This window comes from Bombyx mori, chromosome 14 (assembly GCF_030269925.1).
Source record: "Bombyx mori chromosome 14, ASM3026992v2".
In the NCBI taxonomy this organism is placed as follows: domain Eukaryota; kingdom Metazoa; phylum Arthropoda; class Insecta; order Lepidoptera; family Bombycidae; genus Bombyx; species Bombyx mori.
Window position 1 is genome coordinate 11,594,380 of NC_085120.1, and position 15,983 is coordinate 11,610,362.

Sequence of the window (15,983 nt, forward strand, 5' to 3'; positions counted from 1 at the left end):
TAGTAAGCCCATTTGGGCATCTAATCCGCAATCTAATAATTGCGCAATCCAGAAAATTGGCTATCCTTGGAGGAGGTCTTTACCCGAGGAGGAGTTCTTGCAAGTGGGAAATAATACCTAATATTATTGAACAGATACATTATTTATTAGTTAAGAATTGCATTAATTGCATTGATTGATGTCGTCGTGGCCTAAAGGATAAGACGTCCGGTGCATTCGTATGAAGCGATGCACCGGTGTTCGAATCCCGCAGGCGGGCACCAACTTTTCTAATGAAATACGTACTCAACAAATGTTCACGATTGACTTCCACAGTGAAGGAATAACATCGTGTAATAAAAATCAAACCCGCAAAATTATAAATTGCGTAATCACTGGTGGTAGGACCTCTTGGGAGTCCGCACGGGCAGGTACCACCACCCCGCCTATTTCCGCCGTGAAGCAGTAATGCGTTTCGGTTTGAAGGGTGGGGCAGCCGTTGTAACTATACTTGAGACCTTAGAACTTGTATCTCAAGGTGGGTGGCGCATTTACGTTGTGGATGGTGGGCTCCAGTAACCACTTAACACCAGGTGGGCTATAATATCTAAAAAATGATCAACTTACATAATAATATTTATAGCTAATAATGTCCTTCACTACTATCTTTTAGATGCTTTAACTCAAGAATTACCGTGCAATTAATTTGCTTTACGAATCCATTACTTTTAAATCTGAAAGGCTCACTCCAGCTTAACCTCAGATCACTACATCCTCTGCACGTCTACGCTTTGAAAAATCGTACGAGCCTCAATTGAAAATATTATCTAAGCACATTTTCATTTTGTTCATCGTTTTTTTTTTATCCTACCTAAGCTGAGAGCCTTGAGAGGCTATATCAGCGTAACCTTAACTAGTAGGTGACCTCACGGGGCTCAAACCTGACGACGTTGCTAACACGAACCCTAGCAAGAGCCGTGCTTCGCAAAATCTACCACCGGATCGGAAACGCGACCCACTGAGAAGATCCGGCGAGAAACTCAGTGGGCTGTGTCTATGGGTTGCATAGTACGCTTAATGTTTCGAATACCGCAGCGGAGAAGATATCCAACAATAAACATAGTCATGGTAATGACAGCTTTTTCTCCCTACCTAAGCACTAGTAGGTAGAGACGCTACTCCAGCTACGCACGGTTTGTTACGTATGTTCATGAATCTCAAGCTAGAAGGACTTGCTAACACTGGTCCTAGCAAGGGCAGTGCTTCGCTGTATCTACGGATGGATCGGATTCCCAACCCACTGAGAAGATCCGACGAGAAACTCAGTAGACTGTGTCTGTGGGTCACACGTCGAACTTTTCGAGATTTTCGCCGAGAACAGTGACCACTGCTTGGAGTACTTAAACGCTGAGTATGGATCGGGAGGATTCGATAGTATGTGTTGAGGTTGACAGCCGCTTTGTATTGCCCCTTTACCTGGACCAGAAATGTAGGTCGAGGCTACCATAATGACATCTTCATAATGAATGTCGAAGTGCATGACGGATTCGAATTGCAAGATCTGTGAGTCCACGCGGGTAGGTACCACCACCCTGCCTATTTCGGCCGTGAAGCAGTAATGCGTTTCGGTTTTAAGGGTGGGGCAGCCGTTGTAACTATACTTGAGACCTTAGAAAATATATCTCAAAGTGGGTGGCGCATTTACGTTGTAGATGCCTATGAGCTCTAGTAACCACTTAACATCAGGTAGGCTGTGGGCTCGTTCACCCATCTAAGCAATAAAAAAAGAATTCATTGACGCCTGTAGCATAATATTAAGTTTGAAATTGAAATATCAATTGTAGTGATACAAACTTATTTACTTTCAAAATATAAATAATAGTTTAAAAAACTAACAAAATACGCTTTTATAGAAAATCCAACTACAAATTTGAATTAAAAATAGTGTAAGAAAAAATGAAAAAAAGCGTGGGGTGCTTTTCAGGATATTATCAAAATAATCCTTCTACTCATATCTGATCATAAAATATTTATAACTACTGACACCATGCATTTTTAATTCAAATTTATTAAAATTTATATTCTATTGTTTAGTTGGATTTTCTATAAAAGCGTATTTTGTTAGTTTTTTAAACTATTATTTGTTTTTCATTTTTTAGTTGAATTTCAATTTTTTCAATATATATTTTTCGTTTTTTTTTTAAGTATGGAATTGTCATCGGTCCTTAATAAGTATACCAAATTTCGAGTTAATCCGACGTTTTGAAGGGGGTCAAAATCATGTTCAAAGATTCAGTTACATACTAACATACATTCGTCTGAAGCTAATAAAAGCGTGTTAATAAATAGTCAGTATAGTGCTTATTACCGTTCGAGTTTCAAATCTCGAAAATCAAAATGACCTGTCAAAGACGTCAGCACTTGTTTACCGAAGCAGCAAGGGAAACGAAATAACATGGATCACATAAATAAGGCTCTGAGAGAGCGGTCCGAACGTGTATTTTTCTTGAGAGAATTTAGTGTTTTCTTACTAAGCGACCGGGGTCGATGACCTTTGTCAACTAGTTTGACGTGTTGCAGTCTAAGCGTTTTGGTGATTTATGAAATGACTGATTTTTTTGCAGTTAAACAACCCACTAAGCGTTAGATGAATGTTTGTGTCCGTAGACAGTTCAACCTAAAGCGTATGCCAGCTTCAAACATATGGTTGAAGTCTCAAAGACCTACATATTTATAATAAATTTATATAGTATAATAGTTTTTGCATTTTTGCGACAGAAATGATTCTGTAAAATGAGGAATTGCGCCTTTTTTTTTTTTTGATTGCTTCGATGTGTGGACGAGCTCACAGCCCACCTGGTGTTAAGTGGTTACTGGAGCTCATAGACATCTACAACGTAAATGCGCCACACACCTTGAAATATAGTTCTAAGGTCTCAGTATAGTCACAACGGCTGGCCCACCCTTCAAACCGAAACGCATTACTGCTTCACGGCAGAAATAGGCGGGGCGGTGGTACCTACCCGTGCGGACTCACAAAAGGTCCTACCACCAGTATAAAGCCTATCAAGTTACTATGATTTAAATTATTGTGAGTGAAATTTTAAATTATATCAAATACTTAATTAAAAGAAATATCAAATCTAAACACTCACCTGTTGAAAAATCACCGAAAGAACTCGCTATCAGAGTCTTCGTAAAGTCAACAAAAGTTAATTTATCTGCAATGGCGACCCGTTCATTAATTATTTCAGTTTCAAAAGTTGAATTAATAAGTTTGGCGTAGCAGTCCTATTAAAATTTGAAGTGTACAAAGGGCGCGGAAGAAGTATTTTAAGACATTAAGGACGATTGGTCTCGTTGAGGAGTTGAAATCTAAATTCAGAATAAGCCCGTTAGGAGCAATAGTTCGTGATGTTGACCATCTAACACCAAAAAGCAGAGCCTGAATATTACATTTTGGCTTACATACTTACTCGTTCAAGACAATATTGAGTTATTTAGTTCGAGCTCATCCGTAATTTTGTTACTTTGTAACTTATAACTTAAAAGATTCAAGATGTTATTGGTTGCAGGGTAGGATACCCTGTGAGCCCATATTGTGCTCATGTTGTGAGCACACACGGACAAGTGACGTCGTTTTGCCCATTTCTGCCGCAAAACAGTTAAGCGTTCGTAATAGATGGCGCTGATAGCTGTGGCATAAGACTAACTTGATGTCTCACCGCGGTGGCTATTCACAATTTATGACATCTTATCTAGAGCCATTGTGTTCATCGATAGCCCGTTTCCAGAGAAATTTTTTGCCACGTACCATCCGGCTTTGGAATGAGCTCTTCTCCACAGTGTTTCCCGAGCACTATGGACATGTGCTTCTTCAAACGAGGCTTGTGGAGAATATGAAACGGTAGGCAGCAGCCTGGCTCTGCCCTTGGCATTGTTGACGTCCATGAGCGACGGTAGCCACTCCCCATCAGGTGGGCCGTATGCTCGTCGTCTGCCTACTTTAAGTATAATGAGCTGTTGAAAAATATGATTAGATTAGTCGACTGTCGAAAATTACAACTGACCTGTTTCCCTGCAACACGTTCACTATTCAAAAGCATTAGTACGCAGCGTCGGTCGGCGTTCAGATCATTCACGGTCATAGTTGCCACGTAACAGGTTGTACAGAAACAAATCATTTACGTTCAAGACTACATTTTAAAGTCGAAACATCGGAAATACTGTAAAGTGAACAAAAAAAACACGTAATTAACTATACTTGTAACTATACTTGAGATTTTTGAACTTATATCTCACGATGGATGGCGCATTTACGTCGTAGATATCTATGGGCTCCAGTAACCACTTAACACCAGGTGGGCTGTGAGCTCGTCCACACATACAAGCAAAAAAAAAACCGTAAAGCTAGTTCCAATTATAAACACGACTCCTCTCAAAAGTTATAACTTTTGAATTTTTTAACTATCCCAAGTTATTGGAGAAGCTAATGGCAAAGCTTGTATTTGATATAGGGACCTCGGTTGTATTTTTTCGCGTTGTCTGAGGTAGAAATTCCGAAATAATCTCCAACTCATATCTAAGATATAGTTATTATATACTTTAAGACAGTTCCTTTAAGAGATTTTTCTTTTTAAGATCACAACCCATCCAAGCGACTGTTGCAACCCATAGATACCAGATGTGTGCAAATTGTTTCTGCGCAGTTCAAGAAAATTTAATAAATCGAATGAATTCTATCCGATCTAGTGATTCTATTGAAAAAGTTATATAACGCTCAATAAACTGGGCGTTCAACGATGTGACCCATTTTACGCTTTATCCGCTACCAAATTACATGTGATGATTGGAGATAAAGGAATTTTACGTCGGTATTTTAATGGTTTTTTCGCTTTTTTGGTGTTCAACTGATTCTTACTTACGAAAAGGCGTTAACGCCTAGAAAAATAAAAGTACTTTATTTCGTTTCCTTTTCCATTTCTAAAAATGGACCGAGCTTGAGAGCCAGCTTGTGTTAAGCGATCACCAGCGCCATGAGTTAGTAAGTAGTTTCTATATAGCCTTGTTCTTGAAGCTGGTGTTTTTGAATCACTGACATGTCCCTCTTCAAACGAAGTTAATGAATCCTCAATGTTATGCAGCAACTCAGTTATGCCTCTGACATTGTCAATGTCGATGATCGTGGTAATTACTAAATGCAAAAAAGGGCTTGGGGAAAGAGATACCTTCCAAACGGGCACACAGATACCAATTAGCGTTAGTAAGCAGGAATAACATGAAACACGAAAATGAGTCGTCGCGGTTTAAGGGATAAGACGTCCGGTGCATTCGTGTTGAGCGATGCACCGGTGTTCGAATCCCAGGCGGGTACCATTTTTTCTGATGAAATACGTACTCAACAAATGTTCACGATTGACTTCCACGATGAATGAATAACATCGTAATTAGCGTAATTACTGGTGGTACGACCTCTTGTGAGTTCGCGCGGGCAGGTATCACCACCCTGCCTATTTCTGCGTGAAACAGTAATGCGTTTCGGTTTGAAAGGTGGGGCAGCCGTTGTAACTATACTTGAGACCTTAGAACTTATATCTCAAGGTGGGTGGCGCATTTACGTCGTAGATGTCTATGGGCTCCAGTTACCACTTAACATCAGATGGGCTGTGAGCTCGTCCAACCCATCTAACCAATAAATAAAAAATGTGTGGTGTCGTGGGACACCGGATAAGAACGAAGTTCCTTATTATAAAAATATTAATTTTAAGTTATATTCGTGGTATAAAGAAAATAAAACTGGAGGTTTCGCAACAACCCACGGTTATTCGGTAACGTGTGAACTTATATTGTGGTACACTTCATTCACGGTTGTTTGAATAAGAGTTAATGTATTGCGCAAACGAACGCTCTGAGATCGTGGTCAATGAATGATAAAAAAATATGTTATTTTTTGTACGTTATTAGAAAGTTAAGTCGTACACTGTTTGCATTACTAATAAAAATCTTACGTTATGGACGTTTTTTCCCGGTTAGGGTACCCCTCTGCATTTTCCCATAAGGAACTTCGTTCCAATAAAAATAAAAATATATCTATTTATATAAAAACAATTGAAAACATGTTACTTGAATGACTTAAAACTAAGCAACTTATGTTATTTCATACAATTCACGATATAAGGGAATGAAGTGCACGTCTACTCTTTTCTATTTACGTATATCTTTTTGTTCACGGGATAGACTACTAGGTAACTGCCCTGGTGGCAATTGGTCGCAGCAAGCCATGATTACAATACTGGTAAAGGCGAACGAGCTCACCATCTGCTGCTAAAAGAACCAAGGTACCACTTTCGTTTTGCCAATACCAGCCATACCTTCATCATCGTTATCCTGCCCTTCTCCCAGTCACCTGGGGTCGGTGCAACATGTTTTTTCCTTCCATACTCTTCTATCATATACCATTTCTTCGCTCACTCCCCTCCTACCCATATCGTCTTTCACACAATCCATCCATTTCTTCTTAGGTCTACCTCTTCCTCTAAATCCTTCCACATTCATAGTTAACACTCTCTTGACAACCTCATTTTCATTTCGTCCATACCAGCCATACCTTCGATATCCAATAAATCATCCAAATAGCGAAACCCAATTCTAAAAATAACGCAAACCCAAAACTAGACTCATTACCATGTGCGTAATACGAAAAAAAAAAAAAAGAAACGGGAGTTAAATCCGTAATACAATACAATCAAAACGAGATTGGCTCTTGCCCAACCAAAACTGTAGTATCTAAAGTAGGAACGGCCGAAACAGAAATATCTCCTTTGATAGCCGAGCATAATTGTACATTCCTTCTGTCCTCGGTGTCATAGATCAGAAATTTAATTAGATGGCTATTTTAATCGGATCTGATCCGACCACTGGAAATAAACAAAATATAAAATATCTGTATCGTTTTCCTTAATTCCCGGTTTTTTGTTGTTGTTCACGTCAGAAAATGCGTCTATATCGGGTAATTGGGACGGCGGGATGGATGTAATGTGCTCTACGTCAACCCTGTCCTGCCGTCTCAATAGCCCCGACTGGGCTCCGGCCCGGTCCGAGGTAGGGCGCCGGTTGTGAGCGGCAGGAGTTTTTAGTGAGGTTCAACTCCCACATACGCCACCTGCCGCGCGAGTGGGGATCCGGCGATTTTTTCCTGTGGAAAAAAATAAAATGTCGGATAATGTCAAGTTTCTCAGGAAGATTATGCTAATGAAAATTAAATCCTATTCACACTACCTATGACTTCGAATCGCTGTAGTTGAACAATTTAGCGAACAAAAATTTTAGGATAATTCGAAAAGCTGAAGTACCCTAGTTTATTCTAGTAATTGTCAAATCTGGTTGTATTCCGACTATTAAATTGATTTTGTAGCAATTTTATTAGACACTATAGTGAGAGATCATTGACATAATTACCACATTGGCAAAGAACCGCAATTATCTTCCAATTTCCAAGAATTTCTTCCGACGCTCATCTACGAAATTTACTCTGTGAACCGGTGTAAAATAAAATGTCCGTTATTAAAGTGCTTTTAAAGCGCGTTGTACGGCGTGAGGTTTTATTGTTTATCCTGTTTACAGTCCTCACTCCGTACCAGTCACATCTTCGTAGCTGCACTTTATTGAATTGTATCTTCCTTCACTGCGGCAACAACTCGTCTCGAGGCAGTAGCTGTAATTTTAATTATTACAGTGCTTCGCAAGGGATCTTTTTAGGAAGCTCAGTGTCGCGCAGCGAGCTATGGAGAGGGCTATGCTTAGTATTTCTCTACGGGACCGAATCAGAAATGAGGAGATCCGTAGAAGAACCAAAGTTGCTGACATAGCCCGTAGGATTAGCACGCTGAAGTGGCAGTGGGCAGGTCATATAGCGCGAAGATCGGACGGCCGATGGGGCGGAAAGATCCTCAAGTGGAGACCACGTACTGGCAAGCGCAGTGTGGGACGGCCACCTACGAGATGGACCGATGACCTGGTAAAACCGCTGGGTCACGTGGGATGCAGGCGGCAACAGACCGGCCGCACTGGAGATCACTTTGATAGGCCTATGTTCAGCAGTGGACAATGGACAGGCTGAGATGATGATGATGACGACAGTGGAACAGCAAATAAGATATCCACCTACTGTTGATTTAATGGAATAATTCTAGGGCTTAAGATTGAATTCCAATTGAACTATTTGACTCTAGGTGTACCTATTCTTTCCATTTGTTTCTCAATAGGTGTTAGTACAGCATTTGTTTTCAAGTTTTCAATTTCGACTACCATGTGTAATTTCACTCTTTGAGAATGGTAGATCTGATACAAGAGGGTATATAGGTATATTTATTATATATTAAGGTGAAATCTGAATAAATATTTCGAGGTGGCGGCAATAGCGTAGACGCCTAATTAATACGCCTCTTACGTGGATATCGAAAAGACGATTGAAAACCTTAGCGAAGAATAGGTAACAGTATCTTCTAAGAATTCAATTGGCATATTGCGATTGCCAATTAGCATTTATTAATCGTTCATTGATTGATCCCGCACGGGTGGGTATCGCGTTTTACGTACTTCTGCCTTGAAGCAGTCTTTAAGGGAAGTAAATCGTCCTTTTGTAACGAAGTGACACTCTACAAAACTTCCATAAATCCCGTCATGATAAGATGCAAGTGTATTGTTCACTCACGCGGTCCGCATGCATATAAACTGTCCCCATGTTATCCATTAACCAACTAAGCGAACTAGCCCATAAACATAACCCATTGAATTTCTCGCCGGATCTTCTCTGTGGGTCACGATTCCGATCCGGTGGTAAGTAAGCTCTTGTTGAGCCCGTGAGCTCACCCACCAGTCCGCGAGAAGCTGGAATAGGCCCTAGACAAGTCAGAAAAAAAGCAATTGATGATCAAGGTTCAGCAAAACTATACAGATTTCAACCTTATGTCTTAACGTGGATGACAGCATTCACGTCGTGATTTCTATGGGTATCAATAAAAATTTAATGCCAGAAGAGCTGTGCGTATTTGCTCATCGTCAGCAATAAAAACCGCTCAAAGTTGACGTGACCATGTGAGATCGTAATCAGAATTAGCGACCAAAAAAAAAATTAGCTCTTCAAAGGAGAAAAAATCACAAATGTAGCAGCCACAAACGCCCGACTGGCACCGACAGTCCGCATCAACAGACATAAAACGAAAGCGTTCTGAGCGAGCTTTGATCTTTACAAACGATTGATCAATGTGCTTTTAAATTAGGTATGGGAATGGCTTAATCTAATTCCGAATTCGTAAAAACGATACTAATGATTTTCAGGTCAGGGTTGTGCGAGTCAGAGAGAGAGAGATTGACTTCCACGGTGAAGGAATAACATCGTGTAATAAAAATCAAACCCGCAAAATTATAATTTGCGTAATCACTGGTGGTAGGACCTCTTGGGAGTCCGCACGGGTAGGTACCACCACCCTGCCTATTTCCGCCGTGAAGCAGTAATGCGTTTCGGTTCGAAGGGTTGGGTAGCCGTTGTAACTATACTGAGACCTTAGAACTTATATCTCAGGGTGGGTGGCGCATTTACGTTATAGATGTCTATGGGCTTCAGTAACCACTTAACACCAGGTGGGCTGTGAGCTCGTCCACCCATCTAAGCAATAAAAAAAAAACTTCTGTATCTGTTTATGTTTGACATCAATATATTTTTTCAAGATTGAAATCATGGGTTGCGCTTTCGCACTTGCTCAAAGCTTCCGATGAGGGTCAGTCGTCTCGAAGTAAGGCAGTTTGCGGCGCGCTGCTCTAAAGCGCCGATTATTTACATACTCCGATTATTTATTATTATTATTTATAAGGATTGCTCGTAGAACGGATGGCCGTTGGAACTAGAAAATTCTTGAGTGGCGACTGCGTACCGGAACACGTAGCGTGGGTAGGCCTCCCACAAGATAGACCGACGATCTATTGAGGTTCGCGGGGATCCGCTGGATACAGGTGGCGCAGGCCCGGTCTTTGTGGCGAGGTTTAGGGGAGGCCTATATCCAGCGGTGGACGTCTGTGGGCTGATAAGAAGAAGAAGAAGATTTATAAGGAGTAGGACCTACCTTATATCTCAAATGTTAATGATATTAAGCGAGACAAATGGTCGATGAATAGATGATAACATTGTTTTCTCTAAGTGGCTATCGGAGTCCATGGACATCACAACAATAATGCTGTCAACCGCTATTGAAACGGTTGAAGTTTTAATTGTATTGTGTAGAGTCTATCCCGTCATTCCAACAAGAACACTTGACTGCTTCGTTCAAGAAATAGACAAGACCGTTAGCACATGCTAAAAGAAGCTCAGAATTGTCGTAAGGAACGTTGTTGTACAAATTCAGCACTATATTATGTCTTGTTTTGTGGTTTTGTTGTATTAAGCGGTAGGCAGCGGCTTGGCTCTGCCCCTGGCATTGCTGAAGTCCATGGGCGACGGTAACCACTCACCATCAGGTGGGCCGTATGCTCGTCTGCCTACAAAGGCAATAAAAACAAAAACCTAACTTATGTTGCAAGCCAGATTCTGTTTCTTTTTACTTGTGTTTTTTATGTATCTTTTTAGCTTGTGATGTGAATTGTAAGCCTAATAAAATTAAATAAAATAAAAATAAAATGAAAAATAATCAGAACAGCTAAACTAAGAATTACAAAACTACATACTTAGTTAAAGTTTTAGAATTAATTTTCATGATTACTCTGGGCATTTCTTTTCGATAGAAATTTATTGTCAAACTAAAACACTAAAAAGAAACTCAAATGACAAGTTCAAGTGAACGATATATAAAACAATCTATTTGGGTGAAACTTCACAGTGTGCCTCTAGCAATGCTTTTCTTGGACTGCTTTAGCTACGTGAAGTTCAAACAGCTTTCAGCTTTCGAGTCTGAGAGTGTTTATCTTAGTAATAGGTTTTATGATGACAGATGAAATGTTTAGATGTAGGCTACATTAAAAATAGTATTTTTACGATTTAAAAACTAAGTGTATTTCTAGAAATAAATTATTTTTATTACCCTTGCAGGCAGACGAGCATACGGCCCACCTGATGGTAAGTGGTTACCGTCGGCCATGGGCTTCAGCAATGCCAGGGGCAGAGCCAAGCCGTTGCCTACCGTTGAGTACTCCCCGCGGGGCTAGTTTGAGGAAGGACAAGTCATTGCGCTCGGGAAACACCATGGAGGGGAGCTCATTCCAAAGCCGGATAGTACGTGGCAAAAAAGATCTCTGGAAACGCACTGTGGATGACCGCAGTGGCTCCAGGGAGTATGGATGAACTCTATTCCGGTGGCGGCGGTGCGATAGTAAAAACGAGATGATGGAATCGTCTCAAGGAATTCCTCAGATTTCAATAATAAATATAATAAATAAATATATATTTACTAACGATCACGCCACGTTAACTGGTCCCGTGCTAAGTTCGTAAAGAACTTGTATTACAGGTACCAGATAACGGAAATAAATGTAAGATTTTTATTATACGCGTACATATTATTATATATGTAGTATACATACATAACCCTGGAAAAGACATTTTATATTTATCATACAAATATCTTCCCTTGGCTGGATTCGAAACCGCGACCCCCTTGTATAGTAACCATTTCACTTACCACTACACCAGACGGCCGTTAAATATGCTTTAAAAGAATATGGTTCGCTACCGTCGAGGCAGAAATCCAAATCACCGATATAAGGTCTGAGACCGACAATCTTTTGTGTTGTCGGAAGCCAAGATCCACCTTGGATAGCAGAGAAGTTATTAAGCACAAATTATTTGAAATTTAATCATCATCCTCAACAACAAATTACGTTAGAGCTTTTCATTGCGTTTTGAATATTTAATTCAACAAAAATTGCTTAGTTACACAGAATTTTGTGAACAATGTAGCTTAAAAATTCTCATGACGACACGTGTAGAAAAAATGTTTAATCATAACTCTAGCATGTGCAGAGCCAAGGTCATTTTTTTAAGCCAGGTCATCGCGTCAGGGTTGTCGATTACTTCAATTAAACAAGTTTAAACGATTTTTTGTTATTAACATTTTAAATTCGAATAAGCTATAAATTCCGAAATATAGGGTTGGCAATTTGAAACTATTGTCAGCGTTAGGTACATTGTTCTTTTTGTTGTTTTAAATAATATTATAGGTACTATCTATACTAATATATAAATCTACAGTGATTTTTACGGATATTCCGTTATAACTACTGAGCCATGCATCCGATTGACTTGAAACTTGGTATCCATGTAGAAAAAACATGTGCTTAATGGCTAGGCTAATATTTATATGGATGTTGGACTCCTTAATAAAATGACAATAAAAAATAATCTTAATTTTAAATTCGCAGCGAAGCGGGTGAGTACGGCTAGTATTATATTATACATATAATACCACGATTTTGTTAACTAACTTAGTTTCTTGTATTTTTGTTTGTCTATTCTTTTTTTTTATTTCTTGGATGAGTGGGCGAGCTCACAGCCCACCTGGTGTTAAGTGGTTACTGGAGCCCATAGACATCTACAACGTAAATGCGCCACCCACCTTGAGATATAAGTTCTAAGGTCTCAGTATAGTTACAACGGCTGCCCCACCCTTCAAACCGAAACGCATTACTGCTTCACGGCAGAAATAGGCAGGGTGGTGGTACCTACCCGTGCGGACTCACAAGAGGTCCTACCACCAGTAAATTCAATAGCAATTTGGATATCGAGCTATGTCTAACTTCTGTTTAGCCAGAGACTGTACCTAGTCCCGCCATAAGTTCTGTTACAAATGAAAATGTTTTTTTTTAATGAAGTAATGTAAATATTATTAAAACTTATACCTACATATTTATTAAAGTCTGGGCAAAAAACAAAAAAATATTCTATTCGAGCCACCTTTGGCTTTGATACAAGCCTTTAATCTTTTTGGGCCACGAATCTACGCGATTTACGCACTGTTTCCAAGGGAAATTTCATCACTTCTTGTAAATTCTTGTAAATTAATATTAAAAAAGTAAGTAAAGTAAAGTAATGAAGTATATAAACCTGAACTCTCTTATTCCTCAATGACTCTGAATCACACTGAAGACAGATTCTTTTTAAAAACTAAAGAGTTTTAAATAATAAAGGTATAGAGGTTTTTGTTTACATTTATATTATTAAAATAAAAATATTGCTAAACCACAGATAAAAAACCCCTTAAAACACACAGCCCTGTCTACCACATGTGTCATTTCATTATGTAACGGCCGACATAGCAGTTTTAATGTCGCTCCTGCGCTACGAAGCATAAATCATAAATTGATTTATTTATCCATATATAAAGAAGAACCCTCGGAAATCTCACATCAGCGATACTTCGTGAGTTTCACAGAAATCTTGTATAGGAAATTTCCTATATTGATATCCTTTATCATTTCAAAGAATACTTTGCGTGTTTTTTTTTTGTTTTTTTTATTGCCCTTGTAGGCAGACGAGCATACGGCCCACCTGATGGTGAGTGGTTACCGTCGCCCATGGACTTCAGCAATGTCAGGGGCAGAGCCAAGCCGCTGCCTACCGCTTAATACTCTCCACAAGCCTCGTTTGAAGAAGGACATGTGTTCGTATAAGTTAAAATTGTCTTCAGTTGTTGTTATCATTTCATTGCAAATCAGTATCATTGTTTGTTAGTATCAATGTGCTTTTATTCTCGTACTGTTAGTTGAAGGGACGCATTTTTCCACTCCAATGATCCGAGTGTCTAAAATGAGCATTATATTATTGACCTATAGGCCTTATCGTCACTCAAATACAACCGTCCTCTTGATTCACATGTCTATTTTCTACTCTACTAACATTTTACTTATCGATCATTGTGTTTTATGAACAATATAAAACTAATATTATAATTTCTAAAATCATATTATTATATAACCGAAACTCATTCTATCTCCAGATACATGTTATTATCCTTTTAAACATTTCCTTCGTATACATACCAGTTTATTACTCGTAGATCTGCGCCATAAGTTTTAATTTTTAGTAGTAAGCCTTTATTGCTGATACTAAACAATGATATTCGTAGTAGTCGTCGTGGCCTAGCAGATAAGACGTCCGGTGCATTCCTGTTGAAGCGATGAACCGGTGTTCGAATCCCGCAGGCGGGTACCAATTTTTCTAATGAAATACGTACTCAAGAAATCTTCACGATTGACTTCCACGGCGAAGGAATAACATCGTGTAATAAAAATGAAACCCGCAAAATTATAATTTGCGTAATTACTGGTGGTAGGACCTCTTGTGAGTCCGCGCGGGTGGGTACCACCACCCTGCCTATTTCTGCCGTGAAGCAGTAATGCGTTTCGGTTTGAAGGGTGGGGCAGCCGTTGTAACTATACTTGAGACCTTAGAACTTGTATCTCAAGGTGGGTGGCGCATTTACGTTGTAGATGTCTATGGGCTCCAGTAAAGGTGGGCTCCAGTAAAGCTGTGAGCAAATTGTTTTAACTTAAATCTTATCTAATACATCGGGTTTCCCGGTTCAGTAATCAGCGTGTCCTGTGACACATATGGAAGAAGCCTATAAGTTTTAATTAATGATTGATAAATAGCGTTTACAACTCTTTATGCGACCAATTATTTTTCTTTTCATGTTTACTGAACATTTTTCGTCGCAATTGTGAAATCAGTCCATGATTAGTAATAGAACGAAACTATTTTTCGTAAAAATTACGGATAAAGTGCCGCACTTAGTACTATCTGGTTGGTACTATTTAGTAATTGTGTTAGTGTACCCAAAATAGAAAAAAAATCCAATCTTAATGATAAATAATGTCGTTACATAAAGTAACTGGTTCTGTTTTCACACCCACTCGGCACTTAGTTGATTCACTTCAGCGGCATCCTTGACCACTTAAGGAAGCGAAATGGACTGTACATATATGGGATTTATGTAAAATGTGGAAATTGTAGAGAAGCCTTTGGACAAAATTTGCGGCGCTGATCGGATGAAAACAATGATCCTGATTTCATATTAATCATCTTCCACTAACCCCGAATTCTAATAGCTATTGCGTAAACTTTCGGCAGCGTCAGCGACTTTTTCATTTCTAGGCTGGATGACACTTACTTTTTACGGTATACCCTACCCAACCCACCAATACGGTATACCCCATACTAATCAAAATTTGGTTTAGCGAAATATCGTGTAATGTTAACAGCGGCGATACAAAAAGTATTTTGCGTAACATTTTGCGCAGTGCGTTCGACATCTACGCTAGGGGAGTTCGGGTAAGCTCGGCAAGGTTATGCTTGGGTTGGGACATGTAGACACTATCCTTATCCTTGGACCCGCGTTCTGCTCCCAGCGTCTACAGACCGTCAGACCTTCAGATCCCACATACCCCGCGTGCCCCCTATGCGTGGACGCCTCGAAGTAGGTTCGGCACACGGCCCCGAAAAAAATGTATATAAATAATAAGAAAGAGAAGATCAGTCATAGTTTTGGTGCTATTAAATTATAGGTTTACAATATTCAAGAATCAGTGACTACAATACTTGGATTTAAGTATCTTATAACAACTAAGATCTTCTTCCCAGAATAATTTTCGTTACATGGATGTATTATTATTATACTATCTTGAATAAAGGAAAACATTTCACAAATATACAAATGTATGAAATAGTTTTTATACACGATTAAAAATATATACCCAAATATTGTTCAGTAAAGCGCAGAGCCATCAGAGTTCATAGACACTGGAACGAGAATTCCGCAAACAATTTTGAGAAAATATGTCTCGGTTTTGTTGTCTCATCCTTCTAGACGGATAAAACTTGACGATCCCAAAAGGCCAAATGGTGGTACTTACCCGTATGGGTACAGAATGGGCCCAAGAACCAGTTTTTACAAGAGTTAGCTATATAAGAATTAGCTATATTTCATACATGAAGTTGAAACAACGTCTGGTTTATAGTA